Below are 17,838 nucleotides of genomic sequence, written 5' to 3' on the forward strand. Positions count from 1 at the left end.
AAGCCTTGTCCTCTCGATTTTACAGTGGTCCTGGACTTCAGCAACGTGGATTGTGACCAGATCAATGCCGAAGTCCAAGTGATGTACGTCGGGAAGAACAAACTGGACACTGGCGAGGAAAAGGAAGCCCATCACCAGCAGGTGAGGGGATTCATCCTGCAGTCATTCTCGGGATGTGGGCATCACCCATTCAAGAACCCGAGTTGGCTTCATTTAACCTTTCAATTGATTGGCCATCTCCAGTTGGCATTGAGTCGAAGGCAGGGATGAGAATTCCATTCCTCAGTCTCTGGTAGGGGTTTGATTGAACTGATGGGGATGAGGGGAGGGGATGAGAATTCCCCAGACGCTGAATGGGCCGAGAGTGAGTTGGTGTGGAGGGGGCAGGGATTGTTCGGGAGTTGAGGGGAGGGGGAAACGTTCACCCCGGGCCCGCCCCCGGGTTCAGGGTTGGAATTTCCCTCATGCTAAGGGCCTGTCGATGTCTTCTTGGAGCCCCTTGTCAGTTGATCGTCACTGCTTTCCCTGTTATACCCGACCTGACTCCTCATCTGTCCATTCCCAGGTACATGAAATGCTGAAAAAATATCTTCCCTGCAAGAAGCTGGCGCCGAAATTACAAGAGAATCCCAACCAGAGTAATAATAAATGAACCGGAAGATCGGAAGGTCAGCGAGTGGATTCCAAACAGATTTCTGGACTAATGGATAGTCTCCAGGAACATGAGGGTGTGGGCTCATTGGTGGTGATGCGTGGGGTGGGGTGTTGTGTTTCGGGGTTATTGTGTGATTTTGTGTTTGGGATAGGGGGTTTATTGGTGGTGGTGCGTGGGGTGGGTTGTTGTGTTTCGCTGTTATTATGTGATTTTGGGTTTGGGGTAGGGGGTTTATTGGTGGTGGTGCTCGGGCTGGGGTGTTGTGTTTAGGGGTTATTATGTGATTTTGGGTTTGTGTAGGGGGTTTATTGGTGGTGGTGCGTGGGGTGGGGTGTTGTGTTTCGGGGTTATTATGTGATTTTGGGTTTGGGGTAGGGGGTTTATTGGTGGTGGTGCGTGGGCTGGGGTGTTGTATTTCGGGATAATTGTGTGATTTTGGGTTTGTGTAGGGGGTTTATTGGTGGTGGTGCGTGGGGTGGGGTGTTGTGTTTCGGGGTTATTATGTGATTTTGGGTTTGGGACAGGGGATTTATTGGCGGCCGTGTGTGGGGTGGGGTGTTTCGTGTTTATTATGTGATTTTGGGTTTGGGGTCGGGGATTTATTCCTGGTGGTGTGTGGGGTGGGGTGTTGTGTTTAGGGATTATTATGTGATTTTGGGTTTGGGGTAGGGGGTTTATTGGTGGTGGTGCGTGGGGTGGGGTGTTGTGTTTCAGGTTTATTATGTGATTTTGGGTTTGGCAGGGATTGAGGCTGAATCGTCATTGGTGACAGCTCTTGATGTAACTCAAGAAGAATTGTTTTGTGATTTAAGACAATAAGGCATAGAAGCAGAAGTTGGTCATTCAGCCCATCGAGGCTGCTCCGTATTTCAATGAGTTCATGCCTGACCAGATAATCCACTTTCTTGCCTTTGCCCCATACGCCTTGATTCCCTTTCAGATTAACAATCTATCTCAGCATCGAATATAGTTCACTAACCGACCTCTAAAGCCCTCTGCGTAAAGAATTCCACAGATTGACTACCCTCTGAGAGAGGAAATAGCTCCTTGTCTCTGTATTAAATGCGAGGGCCCTTATTCAGAGATTATGCCCTCTGGTCCCAGACTCTCTTACAAGGGCAAACAGCTTCTCAGCATCTACACTTTCAAGACCCCTAAGATTTTTTTTTCAATAAGATCAAATCTCATTCTTCTAATCTCCTATGAGTACAAGCACAACCTACTCCAACTCTCCTCATAAGAAAATCCCTCCATCCCTGGGATCAACCTCGTGAACCTTCTCTGGACGGCCTTCAAAGTCAATACATCTTTCCTTAGATCGGGGGACCAACACTGTTCATCATATTCTAGATGAGCCCTAACTAGTGCCTTGTACATTTGAGAGAATAAGATGTCTAAAAATTAGGGTATTTCAACTGCTAGTTAGCCATTCAGTTAATATAAATTTTGCCCTCCTTACTTTAGAAAGGGCCGCATCACATGAGAAGCAGTTGAGAAAGGATTCACTGGTCTGATTCCCGTAATGAAGGGAGGAGCCTTAAGGAGGAAAGGTTGGCCAGGTTGGGCCTGTGCCTATTGGACTTTAGAAGAAGGAGAGGAGACCTTATTAAAACAACATTCTAGGAGGATGTTTCCCCGTTGTTGTTGTGGGGTGGGTGGGGGGTGAACAGTTTCAGAATAAGGGGTTTCCCATTGAAGACGGGGATGAGGGGCAATATCATCTCTCAGAGGGTCGTCAGCCTGTGGAATTCTCTCTCCCCCACAGAGCAGTGGAGGCCCCGTCACTGAATATATTCAAGGATGAGTTAGGTATGTTTCTCATCAACAAGGGGGTCAAAGTTTTATTGGGGCCGGGGGTGGGGTCACAGACAAGAAAGTTGAGCTGATTCCACGAGCATATCATCCATGATCTTGTTGAAAGGCAGAACAGGCTCGTGGGGCTGAATGGCCTACTCATGCTCCTCACTCCAATGGCCCTAGGGTCTGATTGATCTCTATTCTGAATTTGTGTCTAATCCGTTTGAATCCTCAACCAAAATCTTGTAGCGTTTTACCTGAAGATTTGCCTCTTGTGTTTACTTTATTGATTAATGTTTGCTGAATAAAACTGTGACATCTGACACCCAGCGTTGTGAATCCTTTTGATTTTTGAGGGCTGCGTTATCAGTGAGAGAAAGATTTGGCGCTGTTATTAGATGGGAGTAGGCCAGAATCCAACTCCTCGCTGCATGATATGGTCAGCTCCTAAGGCACACCTGCAGGTTTCATAGCCTGAATCTCCCTCTGGCCACCACTTCCTGACGTGTACCGCCATTGCCTCATTGACCCTGCCACGCTTTCCCAGGAGAGGAAGCAGCGAATGGCAGTCTCACCCTCAACCAACGCAGCACACATTGGTCAGCAGCCTCGTTCAACAGTTAACTGTCAATCACTTTTGCCTGAATAGTTTTTTTTATGACTGTAGTAGGAAACTGAACTAGAGAGAGACTCGTTGCAGCTCAATATAAGACAGGGACTTTTAAAGAGCACAGTCAGTAATAGGTACACAGTCAGTGATGGGAGATTGTGGCATGAATGAGGCAGACACTGACTGAGTCTTTTTATGAATCTGGTTCAAATTGAGAATACTAACGGTAAACATGATAAAAGTTTAATTTTAGAATGAGATTAATTTTGGAGTAAGATTGATTCTGTACCAGAAATATCCAGTTAGACAGGCCCCTACCTTAACAGGTAAGAGTGGAGATTTCTGATACAGAGCCAAGAGTGAGTATGTTTGGCATTTTGTTTCAATGTGAGAATTCAAATGGTAAACCTGATTCAAGTTTAGTTTTATCGTGAGAGTCAGTATCTGACCGAGATCTGGCAGATGTTTAAGCCAGTTAAATACTTAAACCAGCAGCTCATAAAGAGAGTGACTCATCACGGCTCAATATCAGACAGGCGCTTTTAAAGTGCACAGCTAATATGTACAAAGAATATATATGATTATTAACTATTCAATAAAATCCTTAAATATGCACATAAAGTGTTAATCATTATGCTCTCCCTCACTACTGACCCTCCAACAGTGCCGCAGACCTCAATACTGAGCCTCTGACAGTGCGCCGCTCCCTCAATAATGACCCTCCGACAGTGCGGCGCTCAATGAGTACTGGCCCTCCAGCAGTGTGGCCCTCCATCACTGCTGACCCTCTTATTTTTCGGCCGTCCTTCAGTTCTGAGCCTCTGACATTGCGGCACTCCCTCATTGCTGAGTCTCCGACAGTTTGGCACCCCCTTAGTGCTGACCCTCTGACAGTGTGGCACTCCTTCAGTGCTGACCGTCCACCCAAGTTGTAAACAACTGACAGGAAATGACCATCTCCAACAAGAGAATGTAACCATCGCCCCTTGACATTCAATCACATTACCATCACTGAATTCCCCACTATCAACATCCTGGGTGTTACCATTGACCAGAAAATGAGCTGGACCAGTACCATATGTAGTTTAGAAGCAAGAGCATTTCAAAGGCTTGGAATCCTTTGGTGAGTAACTCACCTCCTAACTCCACAAAGCCTGTCCACCATCTACAAGGCACAAGTCTGGAGTGTGAGGAATACTCACCACTTGCCTGGATGAGTGCAGCAACACTCAAGAAGCTCAACAACATCCTGGACAAAGCAGCCCCACTGTATTTGCACGATATCCAAAAACATCCCATCCCTCCACCGGTGACGCACATTAGTAGCAGTCTCTATACCATCTACAAGAATCACTACAGGAACTCACCAAGTCTCCTTGGACAGCACCTTCCAAACCGACAACCTCTGCCATCAAAATAGACAAGGACAGCAGACACATGAGAACACCACCAAGTGGAGGGTTCACTCAAAGCCATTCATCGCCCTGAATTGGAAATGTATCGCCGTTCTTTCACTGCCACTGGGTCAAAACGTTGGAACTCCATCCCTAAGAGCGCTGTGGGTGTACCTAATACCACAGGGGATGCTGCGGTTCAAGATGACAGCTCACCAATAATTAATCAAGGGCAACTTGGGATGGGGAAGAAATGTGGCATCACCAACAATTCCCACATCGAACAAATCAATAAAAACAAAGCTAATCAGGCCCGAACTCTCTCAGTGCAGCACTCCCTCAGTATTGACGTTCCCTCACTACTGACCCTCCGACAAGAGGCGCTCCCTCAGTACTGACCCTCGAAAAGGTCAGCACTCCCTCAGTAATCACCCTCCAATTGGTCAGTATTCTCTCAGCACTGACCCTCCAACAGGTCAGTGTTCCCTCAGTACTGACCCTCCAACAGGTCAGTGTTCCCTCAGTACTGACCCTCCAACAGGTCAGTGTTCCCTCAGTACTGACCCTCCAACAGGTCAGTGTTCCCTCAGTACTGACCCTCCAACAGGTCAGTGTTCCCTCTGTACTGACCCTCCAACAGCGCTGCACTCCGGGTGTCCTGACTCTCCAACAGGGCAGCCATCCCTCTGTGCTGACCCTCCGACAGTGCGGCACTCCCTCAGTACTGACCCTCCAACAGGCCAGCGCTCCCGGAGTCCTGAATCTCCAACAGTGCAGCCCTCCCTCAGTACTGACCCTCCGACAGTTCTCAGGCAGGAAGGAACTATAAGATACTTCGATGGAATGAAGGGCGCCCTCTTATTGCGACCAAGTAACAGATGAAGGAAATGGTGGCAGTCCCCGCAGCTACACGCCGGTTAAATATTCTGATGACACGATTAAGTCAAGATCGGAAATGCAAAAGCCTCTAACCTCACCCGAGGGGAGCCGTGATTTCCAACAAATCGTTCCAGCTCCTAGATGTTGGACTGGGGTGGCGATTAGTGGGGCTTTGGCGGGAGTGCGGTTGGGGGAGAAGTGGTAGCTGGTGGGGGTTGGGCTTCTTGGAATTTCCTTTGGACTGATGGACAGGATATTGCGACTGTTCCCGAGGGAATTATGGCCAGAGTCTGCCCTTCTTTCATACCCACGAGATTTTCCTTTGATAACAAACGATCGGGTCTGAAATAGTCGACAAATCAGGTCGTGGGAGCCTGGAGTTTCAGGCAAATAACGCCAATCTGCTGTCAATATCGAGTCAATTATAATGTGAAACTTTGACAACGTTATGTCAATTTCATCGTTAAATGCAAGACAAACAGATGGTGGTTATTAATTTTCATTGAGTGCATATAAATAGGGAAAACACCATTTCAATGTAATTAGATAAGTTCTGTTCAATGGTTTGTTCTTGATTCTGTACCTCTTGCAGATGCTGTCAATTTGTTAATTAGTTTGGAGTTAGCCAACAAAATAAAACAAAGTGTATAAATAGGGGATAGCTGCTTGTTTCGGAGGAAAGCTGAGAGACTGAGCAAGTCAACAGGCTCCCTCAAGGAATAAAAGTTCTGTTCTCGGTTTTAACTTCATAAGCCAGTTTGGGCCTTGTCAAATTACCCGGTGCCACGGAAAATCACAGAGCACCATAGAGACGGATTTCTTCGAGCAACTCTCCGCGTTTTGGGAAACCCCACCAACACACTGGCCCACTCTTCAAAGCACCAACAAACACTACAACGGAGGCAGACAAGTTTGCCATCGTTTTGCCTCCCAACCCATCAGACGGATGTTGGACATTGGTGGGAATAATGGAGCAGATCCCAGCCCTGCCCCCACACAGATGGTGGACAAAGTTAGGGATGATTGAGCAGATGCCAGCCCAGCTCCCACACAGATGGTGGACAATGGTGGGTATGATGGAGCAGATGCCAGCCAGCAGACCCTCAGTGACTCTGCATCATTCGCTGGAAGATCAGATGGAGGCGGATGGTGCTCTCCTCGCAGATGGCCGGAACTTTGCCCCGCAGGCCTTGTTGTACTTGCGCTGCAGCCTCATGAGGCCAGAGTTTTCACTCACCTTCTACGTCCTGGTGAAGGCGTTTTCCGGCTGTCCCGGCCCCCAGAACCTTCCTAGGGCAAAGCAAAACCAAAACAAATTTAAACCAGAAAACGGTCAGTGCTCGCCCGGCGGGATACAGATCCTTCACCTCATCTGAGCAGAAACAGCCCATAACCAGCCCGCCACGTACAAATCGAACAATTCAACCAATGACTCTCTGCCTAACCCAGTCTGACACCTGACCCCCTGGCCCACATATAACCTCTGACCTTCAAGAGTCCTCATTTCTCTTGACCCAGGATTAGCTCTGCTCCCTTGATCCAGTTCCTAGCTCTGTTACCCCTAACACTGTATGAGAGCCCTGGCTCCCTACCTAACCCTTCACAATCTGGCTAATCCACCTCATATCTGCCCAATCCATGACTTTCAGGCTAAACCCTTACCCTTCCCACCCTTTGTTTCACCTCAACACTTTGCCTAACCTCAGCCATTTGCCTAACCCCCGACCCTCTGCCTAACCCCTTACCCGCTGCCCAACCCCTGAAGCACTGCCCAAGACATGACCCCCTGCTCAAACCCGGGCCCCCTGTCTAAATCCTGATCCGATGAGCTTCATGTAACCTTTGATCTTCAAGCTGGCCTTTGATCCCCTGACCGAGTCACATCTCTGCTACCTGGAACATGCATCTCACCTTGATTCTCACGACCTTCTGAATAATCCCTCATCCTCTAATAAGCATTTCTCCTCCCACCCACTGACTAGCCGCAGACCCTCAGCCTATCACTTTCTCTGTCACTCCTCGGTCAATCACATCTCCAAACCCTCCCACCCCTACCCACTCCCGGGCCCACCGTTAACACAACCTTGGTACTGACTCTTTGCCAACCCGGCCGCTGATGCACTCTGTTACTCACGTTATCCCATCCATATCTTTCGTCCCATCCACCCAGATCCAGCTCCCTTCAGCGCCCGAGTTGGTCATTCCGATCTAATAGGAGGCTTCTTTAGCTTGCTCAAAGAGAAAATTCTGTCGAAGTGAGACAGCATCTTTAGTGTGCATCGGGGTAAACAGGAAATGTGGTAAGGGGAGAAATGGGGTGAAGGGGAAACTGGGGAAAGATTGGAATCATGTGAAAGGGTGCGGAAAACAAGTTGAAGAGCTTTGGACATAAGAAAGGAGCTTACAGACGGCATAGTCACTCGCAAGGATGGAGTATGGAAGCAGGAGTCAAGGTCGATTTTAAGAACAGTGCGGATGATGGCAGGGTTGAAGGAGAGTTGGACAGCGCCTGAGGAGAGAGGGCTGTTGGCTCCATTGCCTAAAATCGGGGGCCGGGGAGGAGAAGTTCGTTCTGTTGACCGTTCACGTGATTTTGCAGAGGCACGCACTACATTTATATGGACGGTCCCTTAAGGAACTAGGTTCTGATTCCTGGTATGATAGAGAAAACAGCTGGGCCTCGGTAAATGATCACGTAAGCAGGTGGTCTAGGAAATGAAAACTAGAGAAACAAAGGGTCAACAATCGAGATTAGGATGCTAGAGGTGGTGCTCAGTTTTAGCAGTTGAGTTTGAGAGTTTAGAACAAGCTGGAGTGGAGGAAAGATCTCTCCAGCAGAATACAATTTACGTTCTGGCTGTGTATAAAGAGAGTTAAAAACCTTGTTAATAGAAGGACTCTTATTGGCAGCGAGTTGAACTTCGGATAGAGCCAAGCTGAGAATTGTGTTTGTGTGTGTGTGAGATCGAGAGAGTTTGACATACAAACCTCAAGACTGATAGAATATTAGAGCCAAGCAAGTCCCAACCCAACTTGGCTACGCCTAAGGCCCCAGAAGCGTCCATGTCGAATGCGGTGTTTGCAAACTTGGGGCAGTGGAGGAGATTTAAAAGGACCACCTTGTTGGAAGACGTTGGAGGATCTCAGCCAATGTAAAAATCTGTAGCAAAGATAAGGCATGAGGGCAGATACGGGAGAAAGATGCGAGTTCAGGGCATGGGCTGTGTTGGGAGTGGGTGGGCGGTCATAGAGAAAGTTTGGCTAGGTGGGCTAGTGGAAGGGAAGAGGGACTCAGAACATTCAGCTGGTTGGATAGTCTCAATCTTAGTGACAAGCGAGTATGGGGGGCACAGGAACTTTCGGTTGGAGGTAAGAGGAGAGGGGCAACATTTTAACTGCACCTGGTCATGGTTGCCGATGGCCAGGTGTCCCTGCTTCCCTGAGCACAGGTCTCTGCTCTGCTCCCAGATAAGTCTGGTATAAGTTAACAGGAAGCAGCTTCTTGAGCATTGTAGCCACCCAGGATCACAGATCCTCGAGGGGCACTCTGCATTGAGAGAAGGAGAAAGCGGAAGCGTTCAGGAAGCTATGCTGAGCTACGAACTTACAACCTGCTCTCTAAATGGTGAAACTCCTCACCCATCCCCCCATTACCCTGGGACTCCTACCCCATCCCCCAAAAGTGTGGGAATCCTCACCCACCCCCCCAATCTGTGGGACTCGTCAACTCACCCTCCTGCCCAAACTTTGAGACTCTTCAGTCGCCCCTCAAACTGTGGGACTCCTCAGGACCCCACCGCCACCCCACCCCCGACAAACAGTGGGACATCTCAACCCTCCCTGATCAAAACTGGGGAAATTCTGACGCCTACCCCGACCAAACTGTGGAATTCCTCAGCATCTCATCACCCTCCCCCCGAAACTTTGGAACTCCTTAACCACCCAAAAACTGTGGGATTTCTCACCACCACCCCAATCATTGGGACACATCACCCACACCACACCTGCTGAAAAATGCTGGACTCCTCACCAGCCATCACCGCCCCACACCCCCACCCCCCTCCCCCCACCCCCCAACACTCAAACTGTCCGAATTCTGACTTCCAAATGGACTAGAACGACCGATTGAGCCTCCTCCTCTTACTGTGTCACATGCAGGAGGAGGGGGCTGAATGGACCCCCTCTAATTCCTATCTAACAGGCTCGAGAGAGTGTGGTGGTGAGCTGAACGAGCTTCATCCTCTCTCTCACTACGCTCCTCGTCAGAGGCGAATAGGACAGATGCTCACCATACTTCTCGAAGAACAGGTGCAGCCAGAACTCGGTAATGTTTTGGAAGCGAGTACAATCCAATTGCTCTTTCAGCTTGGCCTGCTGTTCGAGGTTGAGGAAGCTCTCGGTGGTGTTCTGCAGACTATCCCAGGCGATTTGAAATTCCTCTGAGGCACCCACCCCTTGTGGAGGTGAAGTGAGAGAAAAAGAGAGAGCTGTGTCAGTGGTCACTCCTTCACCGCACTGGGATATGGCCCTTCCCACACATACTGGGTCTGGGACCAGGGATTGAGATGCTCCTTTCCCTAAATAGCATGCTTCATCATTTCTGAACGGATCCCAGATTGTCAAGTATGTCTGGTCGACAGGGGAGAATATGTATTATGACACAGACGGTGGTAAAGGCTGAATTGTATTGTTCAAATCCCAGGGGGAAACTAGAAGCAACTGTTATAACCCACTTTTGCAGTTGGTATGTTTCGAGGGGCAGGCTTTGAATTCAGGAAGAAAAAGCCACCGATTCTGAAGGGCTTTTTAAATAAAACTAAATTAAACATTTATTGGTGCAACAATGATTGTAAACCCGTATGTACGTACAAAAATTACTACTACATTTACGACAAAATTCCCCTAATTAATCTGACTGTGAGTTAGACCCCCGATAAAGCAACAGTAAATCCCACAGATTTAAATAGATACCTGGCAAAGCACACTTGGTGGACAGTCAAATTCAAAATAAGTTTCTTTCAGCTCTGGGTACTTGCAGGCAGCAGCTTGAGGCTTCTCACACTTGTTGGACCTTACAATGCTTCTACCTTACACACAATCTCCTTTCCCCTTTATGCACATCTTTCTCTTTGAATGTAAATTTCCCTTTCTATCACTAGGCTTTTAACTTTACCTCTGCTAACAATAATATCCTTTCATCCCACCAATTTTATTCGTAAGCTGATTAAAATAAACAGATCGTTTGGTGTCTTCTAGCTAGGTGCAAGATTTCACCCATTAGTTTGTGTGGTTTACTTAAAAATGCAAACTGTTCCCTTGATGTTTATAAACTTTCCGATGTTTATCTAATTACCGTTTCAAACCTATTTATTTCTGCACATCGAAGCCTCCATAGCAGCTCGTTTCAATCCACACACACATACACAAACATTGACACTGACACCATAAACACGGTTCTAAAAAAATAATTTCCAAACACATTATTGGCATTAATTTCTTCGTGACAGATGACGGTGTCATGGTAACGCCACTCGAACAGCAATTCAGGCTATTGCTCAGGAACCATAGGTTCAAATCCCATCACAGCAACCGATGGAATTTAAATTCAATTAATAATATCAGTAACAAGTGTCTGGAGGGAGTTGAGGAGAGAACCATAGCATCTGGTTGAGAAATCATCTATCATATGAGTTCAGAGTGTGGTCTGCCTGACCACAGGGCGCCTTAGGTTTACATGGACTGAGTAATTACTGTGGACATTAAAGCATAAAATAGCTTTTTTTTAACTTCTGTAATCCTCATAAATCTATAGTAATCTTAAAGCTATAGTGGTGGGTGAAGGTGTAGTGTAGTATGGTTCATCTTTTCTTGTTGAATAAATGCTTCATTCATTTGTTGAATGATCACCAGCTGGCTCCTGTGACTCTGTTTAGTAGCTATTCTCCACATATCTAAACAAACAATTAAATTACGATCGATCAATCTGAGCTCCACACTGGGATCACGCTTATCCAGGGGAAACCTTGGCAAGGGACCATAACACACCCTGATATGAGTACCAAGCATGTACATAAATCAGAACCTGAATGTAAAACAGACACTGATCCCAGTATAGGGTCTGAAAACTAATGAATGAACTCTTAGCCTGAAACAGATTGTGAAACTATTGCAGTCTCTGTAACAAATACAGAGCTTCAGCAGAGGTCCATATATCTCCTCGTTCCCCCATTAATCTCATACAAACGTTGCCTCGGGGCAACTTGCATATTACCCCAATTTCTCACTGTAAACGTAAACCGCCATCTGTCCCCGAGGTATATCAACAACCTCCAGTGCAGATCGCATAACAACCCCTCCCCTGGTGTAGCTGGTACATGTATCCATGCCCCTCTATACCTGCTATATCAACCTCCCTTGCACTGCCTCCGAAATGAATCGCGCCTCCCTACTGCTCCCGTGTAACAGGCCTATTCCCCAGCAGGACCGAGTATGTAACTTGTATATCACTCTGCTGCATTCCTACAGCTGGTATATCTCTCCCTTTCCAAGATTCAACTGCAATATCCACACCGACCCCCAGCTTCGCTCTCTCCCAGAGTGCCTGGCATATCACCTCCTTCCCCCGCCTATCTGGTCTACATCTAACGATGCGTGTACCTCTTCAGTCTACCTCCTGGCCCCGGTGAACTGGGTATACACACCCAACCATAATGCAGCATGTATATCGGCCTTCTCGCTGGGAGTCATGAACATCCTCCCACCCAGTGAAGCTGGTGCACCTCCCCCTATGCGAATACCTGTGATATCAACACTCCTCCCACGTCTCTGTGACATCAGCGCCTGCCTGCTCGTGTTCTGGTTGGACTCCTTTCCAGGTTACTATGGATACCATACTTGGAGGGGCAGCTTATGACCACGTGGCCGAGAGGGGCTGTTCCACTCTGCTTCAAAAGGTGAGCACTCAACACATATCCACACCCACTATCTCACTGCAACAACAGGCCACGCCGAACAGTGACATCACAATGGCCGTGCCCGATACCTCGCTGACAAAGGTAGAACAGGCTCCGCCCCCGCTCTGAAAATGTGGCTACAGACCGCGCCCCCATTCTGAGAATGCAGCAACAATCCCCGCCCCCGTTCTGAGAATAGAGCAACAGGCTCCGCCCCCGCTCTGACCATGGAGCAACAGACCGAGCCCCCGCTCTGACAATTCAGCAACAGGCTCCGCCCTGCTCTAAAATTGAGGTAACAGGCCCCGCCCCCTCTGACAAGATGGCAACAGGCCACGCCTGCGATTAAAGGAATGCATGCCCAACCCAAGCTGGCAGCTCATCGCCACTACTGCTCTTTGCCAGACAAAGAGAAGTTCAGTTACTGCATGTCTGCATCTGGAAACAGATTAATGAAGTGTGAATATTTAACATTACAATAAGGGATTGAAGTTTGCAGCAGGGTGCACAGTTCACTCGGGTGGGGCATTCGCTCTTCTACCAACTGACCCTGTACATGAACTCTCTCCTCATTCTCCATTGGAGATATTATCTGGAGATGGTAGTTTGTGAATATTCCAGACAGCAATGTGCACATTCGATACAGTTATCAGACACTAATCCCATTCAGAATGGGAGTAGATGAACTTTGCTGTGCTCCGTAATTCCTCTGCAATATATTGTCAATGTTTAACCCGACACATTGCATCTTGCTAAAAGTTTCTATTTGTTTCCAAGATCGTTTTCTCAATTCCTCACACTGATTATTTGGCTGTAGAAAATATATTGAAAACACAAACAATATATGGGACGGAATTTATTGTTACATTTATTTTTATAATAATCACCCAGTGATGCAGCTGTTCACACACCCCAGTACACCATCTTCCTGCTATGTTTCACTCTGCCCCAGAAAAGTTCAGTCGAAGCAAGTTCGCGCAGTGTACCTGGTTTGACATCCCCACTTCCTTTTCATATTTCTCTGCAGGCCGACGGTGGCATTACCCCAACTCCCCCACCCACATTCCATCCAGGCTCCAATTTTTTAGGGCCCAAAAGGGAGGCAGCGGACGCCAGGATTGGGATTAGGCTACGCAAATGATGACAGGCGCTAGATTGGCTCTGTCCCCATAGAGGGAGCGCCCTTCCCATTTTGTTACAACATTCAGAGACTCCGCTCGCCACCCACCAACACCCCCCCACCTCTGTCAAAAGAGCCAGAGGTAATGCCTCGCTCTACCCACTTCAGCGACAGGCCCTGCCCCTCACTGACACCACAGCGCCAGGCTCCATTCGCTCTTCGTTTCCTCTGCAAAGCCACGAGCCTCATTGTCCCCATGGCCGCAGGGCCCTCCCCGCTCTCTAACCATAGTCACAGTATCCATCATCCTCTCTGTCACCAGGGCGATAGGCAGCAGCCCGCTCTGCCGTGACAGAGAAACGCCCTGGCCCCCACAGTTTACAATGGGGACATGGCTGGTCCCCACTCTGACACAACAGAGGCAGCTTACCGCCCCGCTGGAAGAGTGATATCAAATGGAAGAAAAGTAGAAACACTCACAGATTAATTTCTTCAAATCATCGAAAGCATCGAGGAATTGGAGTAAAGGGATATTTCAACACATTCACCAACTCTCCCTGAACTTAGTCTGGGTCACAGCGTAAATCCCAGAGTTTGTGCAGCAGCTCAGGAGCTGCAGCATGAAGCCCAATTCCCGCACATAGTTATCCATCCATACAGAATAAGCCTCCATATAAATCATTCGCCTGCTGATAGAATACACCATTGACATCGCCCAAAACAGAATGAAATTGGCCGAGATAACAAACAGTAAAATGATGGATTTCCTCCAACTCTCCATCTCTGGGTCTCTGGGACTCTCTCCACTGCTGTGAGCCCGGAGTCTCCTGCGGGCTCTGCTGCTCATTGAAATGTGTCTGACGGTGAGAACATTGAGCAGCAGAATCAGGATGAATGAGACACAGGGAGTAAGAATGTCATGCAGGAATTTGATGATTATCCACACCGGATTATCCTGAACTGTGAATGTTACAATACAAAAACAGGATTTGTTCCTCAGCGTATACAAACCTGTTAGCATAAAATACCAGAAAATATTCTTTATGAAGCTCAGCACAGTCACTGATCCTAGAACCATAGCCGCCGTTGTCTCTGTGCAATATTTACCTTTTAACTTCTGGCAACAAATGGCCACAAACCGATCAAATGTGAAAGTGACCGTGAACCAGAAAGAACAGTCAGAGGCTGCATAAAGCAGGACGGCATGAATATTACACACACACATGGCCCGCAGGAAATTAAAATATTCCCAATAAACAATTGGAATGTGTCTCAATATCAGGTCCAAGTTAATGACCGGCAGATCCGCTTCTGCCATGGACGCCAGGTAGCGAGTGAAACAGTTGGAGAGACCACAATTTCCCTGAGTTAAGATCACAATTGTCACGAAGTTCGTGTAGGAAAGAGAGAAAACAGTGGAATTATGCATCAAGATTAAAGGAAAAATAATATCAGCTTGGCTGAAGGTGCTGAATTGATCCATGATATTGTTGCATCCAGTGAATTATTGAAATTACTGTCCATGCGACAATAACTTGAAATGTCTGTGATATGGTGGAAGACAGCAGATATTAAAGAGGAATACATATGATACTGACATTTCTGAACAAGATGTTAATCATTGAACTGTCGCCCCAGCTCTCTTGGACTAGTTTAGACAAATTTGCAACCTCAAAACAACTCTAATTTTGGTGAAGAAGATTAATGCAGTTAAACATGGCTTATAAAATTGATCGTAGGACACAATCAGACTTACAAGGGACGCCAATAATACCGAGGATCGGATAGTAAAATGGCAGAATAAGCTGGATTGCCCAATAGATCCGGTAATTTAATGGCATTCAATTATAATATGCGGAAAGCTCATAAAGTGCTTCCGATAAACTCCTGCTTATTGTTGTAACATTCCAACATGTTGTTCTCAGGTTCTAATCCATTGTTTTAACTTTCCAATCCATTGCTCTCAGATTCTGAGATCGCCTCTCACTCTCTTGAAATTGTAGTTCCCTGTTAGTGACAGGCCCAGGCTCGCGCTGACAATGTCAGGTAACGCCTTGAAGGGACTCCCTGATAAACATGAGTGGGAAGCTCTCCAACTAGATAATTAGGGTCCATGGAGACTGGCATTAATTCCTACCACAGAACAAACAGCTTCACATAACCTTTTCAATACAATTATACTTGCACCAATCTAAAGGGGTGAAGTTGAGATGTACGATGGCTTTAGAGGGACGGAATATTGTAAATAGAAGAGTGTAAGGTAGACACATTTTGGAGCTGCCCAACAATAAGTTCGGCAGATATAAGCAAATCATTGAAGAAGGTAGAACAAGCTTTTTAGTGCATTAAGACAAAAATTCGTGTTTATTGATCAAGAGAATCAGAGTTTACAAAAATATGAAATTCAGGCAAAGGATGCATAAATCTTAAAGCCTTGGTGAGGCTTGGTGAGTATAATGCCTAATTCTGTTGTGCGCATTTCTGGAAGGATGTTATAGTCTTGGAGAGGGCGCAGAGGAATGTTACTGGAACTGAAAGAGGGCTGAGGGATTTGAATTGCGTGGAGAGACTGCAGAAGCTGTGGTTGTTTTCCTTCGAGCAGATCAGGCAAAGGGGAGGTTTAATAGTGTGATTTAAACTCACGATGGGTTTTGATCAGCTAAATAACAAGGAACTGGCGATCCTGGAATAGGGGCCAGTCACGGGCTGACAGGGTTCTAAAGTGATTGACAAAGAAGCAGAAAAGGAATGAAGAATTGTTGGTTCAAAAAAATCTGCAATATACTGTATTAAGCGAATACAGATCCTGAAACTAATACAGATCCTCAAAATAATAAAGATCCTTAAACCAATACAGATCTTTAATTTAATACAGATCTTTAAATTAATACAGATCTTTAATTTAAAACAGATCCTGAAACTAATACAGATGGTTAAATTAATGCAGATATTTAATTTAATACAGATTCTGAAACTAATACAGAATTTAAAATTAATGCAGTCACCAAACTGATATTGAAGCAAAAAACAGACCCTGAAACTGATACAGATCTTTATGCTAATATATAACCTGAAATTAATACAGGTCCTGAAAATATAACAGATCCCGATACCAATACAAATACTGAAAATAATGCAGACCCTGAAATTTATACAAATCCTACAACTAACAGAGGTGTGTGAGTGTGTGTCTGTGCAACCTATGTGTCTGTGTCTGCGTGTGAGTTATTTGTGTCTGTGTTTGCGCCTGTCTGTGTGTGTGCGTCTGTGTGTGTGTCTCTGTGTGTGTGTGGCTGTGTGTCTGTGTGTGTGAGAGCGTATCTGTGTGTGTCTGTGTGTGCGTGTGCGTGTGCTTGTCTGAGTTGGTGCCTCTGAGTGTGTGCGTGTGGGTGTGTCTGTATGTGTGTCTGTATGTGAGTGTCTATGTTGTGTGTGTCTGTGTTTGCGCCTGTGAATGTGTGCGGATGCATTTGTCTGTTTGTGTGTGTCCGTATGTGTCTGTGTGTCTGTGGGTGTATGTATGTTTGTGTGTGTGTGTGTATGCACCTGTGAGTGTGTGTGTGTGTGTGTGTGTATGTTTCTGCGTGTGTATGTGTCCTCCATGTGCGTGTAGATGTGTCTGTGTGTGTGGGGGGTCTCTCAATATATGCCGCTGCCAATGCTTATCATTTCCGATCCTGTGGATTCTAACTGGGGCGTGTTTGCTGTGTGATGTTGGTGAAATATTCACGGTGTAACTCGCGGAGGTACCCCTGGCCAGAATTTGACTTTGGTACAACCAGATTCCTCTTTATTGATTCTCCTGGGTATTGTTAAAACATCAAAGGGTAACTGAAGGGCATAACGGAAGGCAACGCAGGAGAAATATTCAGCATAAATTTTCACAATGCCTTTTCTATACCTGTTGCTGCTGGTCCATTGGTTGTTCAGGAGAGCGTCGGTGGGAATGGTGGGGCGGTGACCATTTGCGCCCTCACATTTTCTGCCTGCTCCAATGGCTGAGTGTCATGGGCGGGGCCGGCGGAAGACCTGCTCCAAACCAGTCCAGCTTACCCTGGCCAAGGGAAGGAGGGCACGCCCATTTCCAATGTGCCTTCATCAAAGGTGCAAGGTCACTGCCCCGTCAAATGGTCCGCTTCCGGACACGCACCTCTCTGTTATGCCGTCATCTTGGGGAGCAGGCCCCAACCCCTGTCCATTGTGCCGTCACAAGGCCCACGCCTCCGTATTATGCCGTCATCATGGGGACCATTTCCTTCCACTTTTCCATTGTGCAGTCAAAGGACACGCCCCTCCAATTAAGCCGTCATCATGGGGGCCAGGTCCCGCCACCCTGTCCATTGTGTCGCCAGAGGACCCGGACCTAACGTAGGGCGTTCGTCATGGGCACAAGGTCCCGCCGCCTGCCCATGTTGCCGTCACAGCATTCG

The sequence above is a fragment of the Cetorhinus maximus genome, unplaced genomic scaffold, assembly GCF_964194155.1.
Source record: "Cetorhinus maximus unplaced genomic scaffold, sCetMax3.hap1.1 HAP1_SCAFFOLD_447, whole genome shotgun sequence".
NCBI classification, from domain to species: Eukaryota; Metazoa; Chordata; class Chondrichthyes; order Lamniformes; family Cetorhinidae; genus Cetorhinus; species Cetorhinus maximus.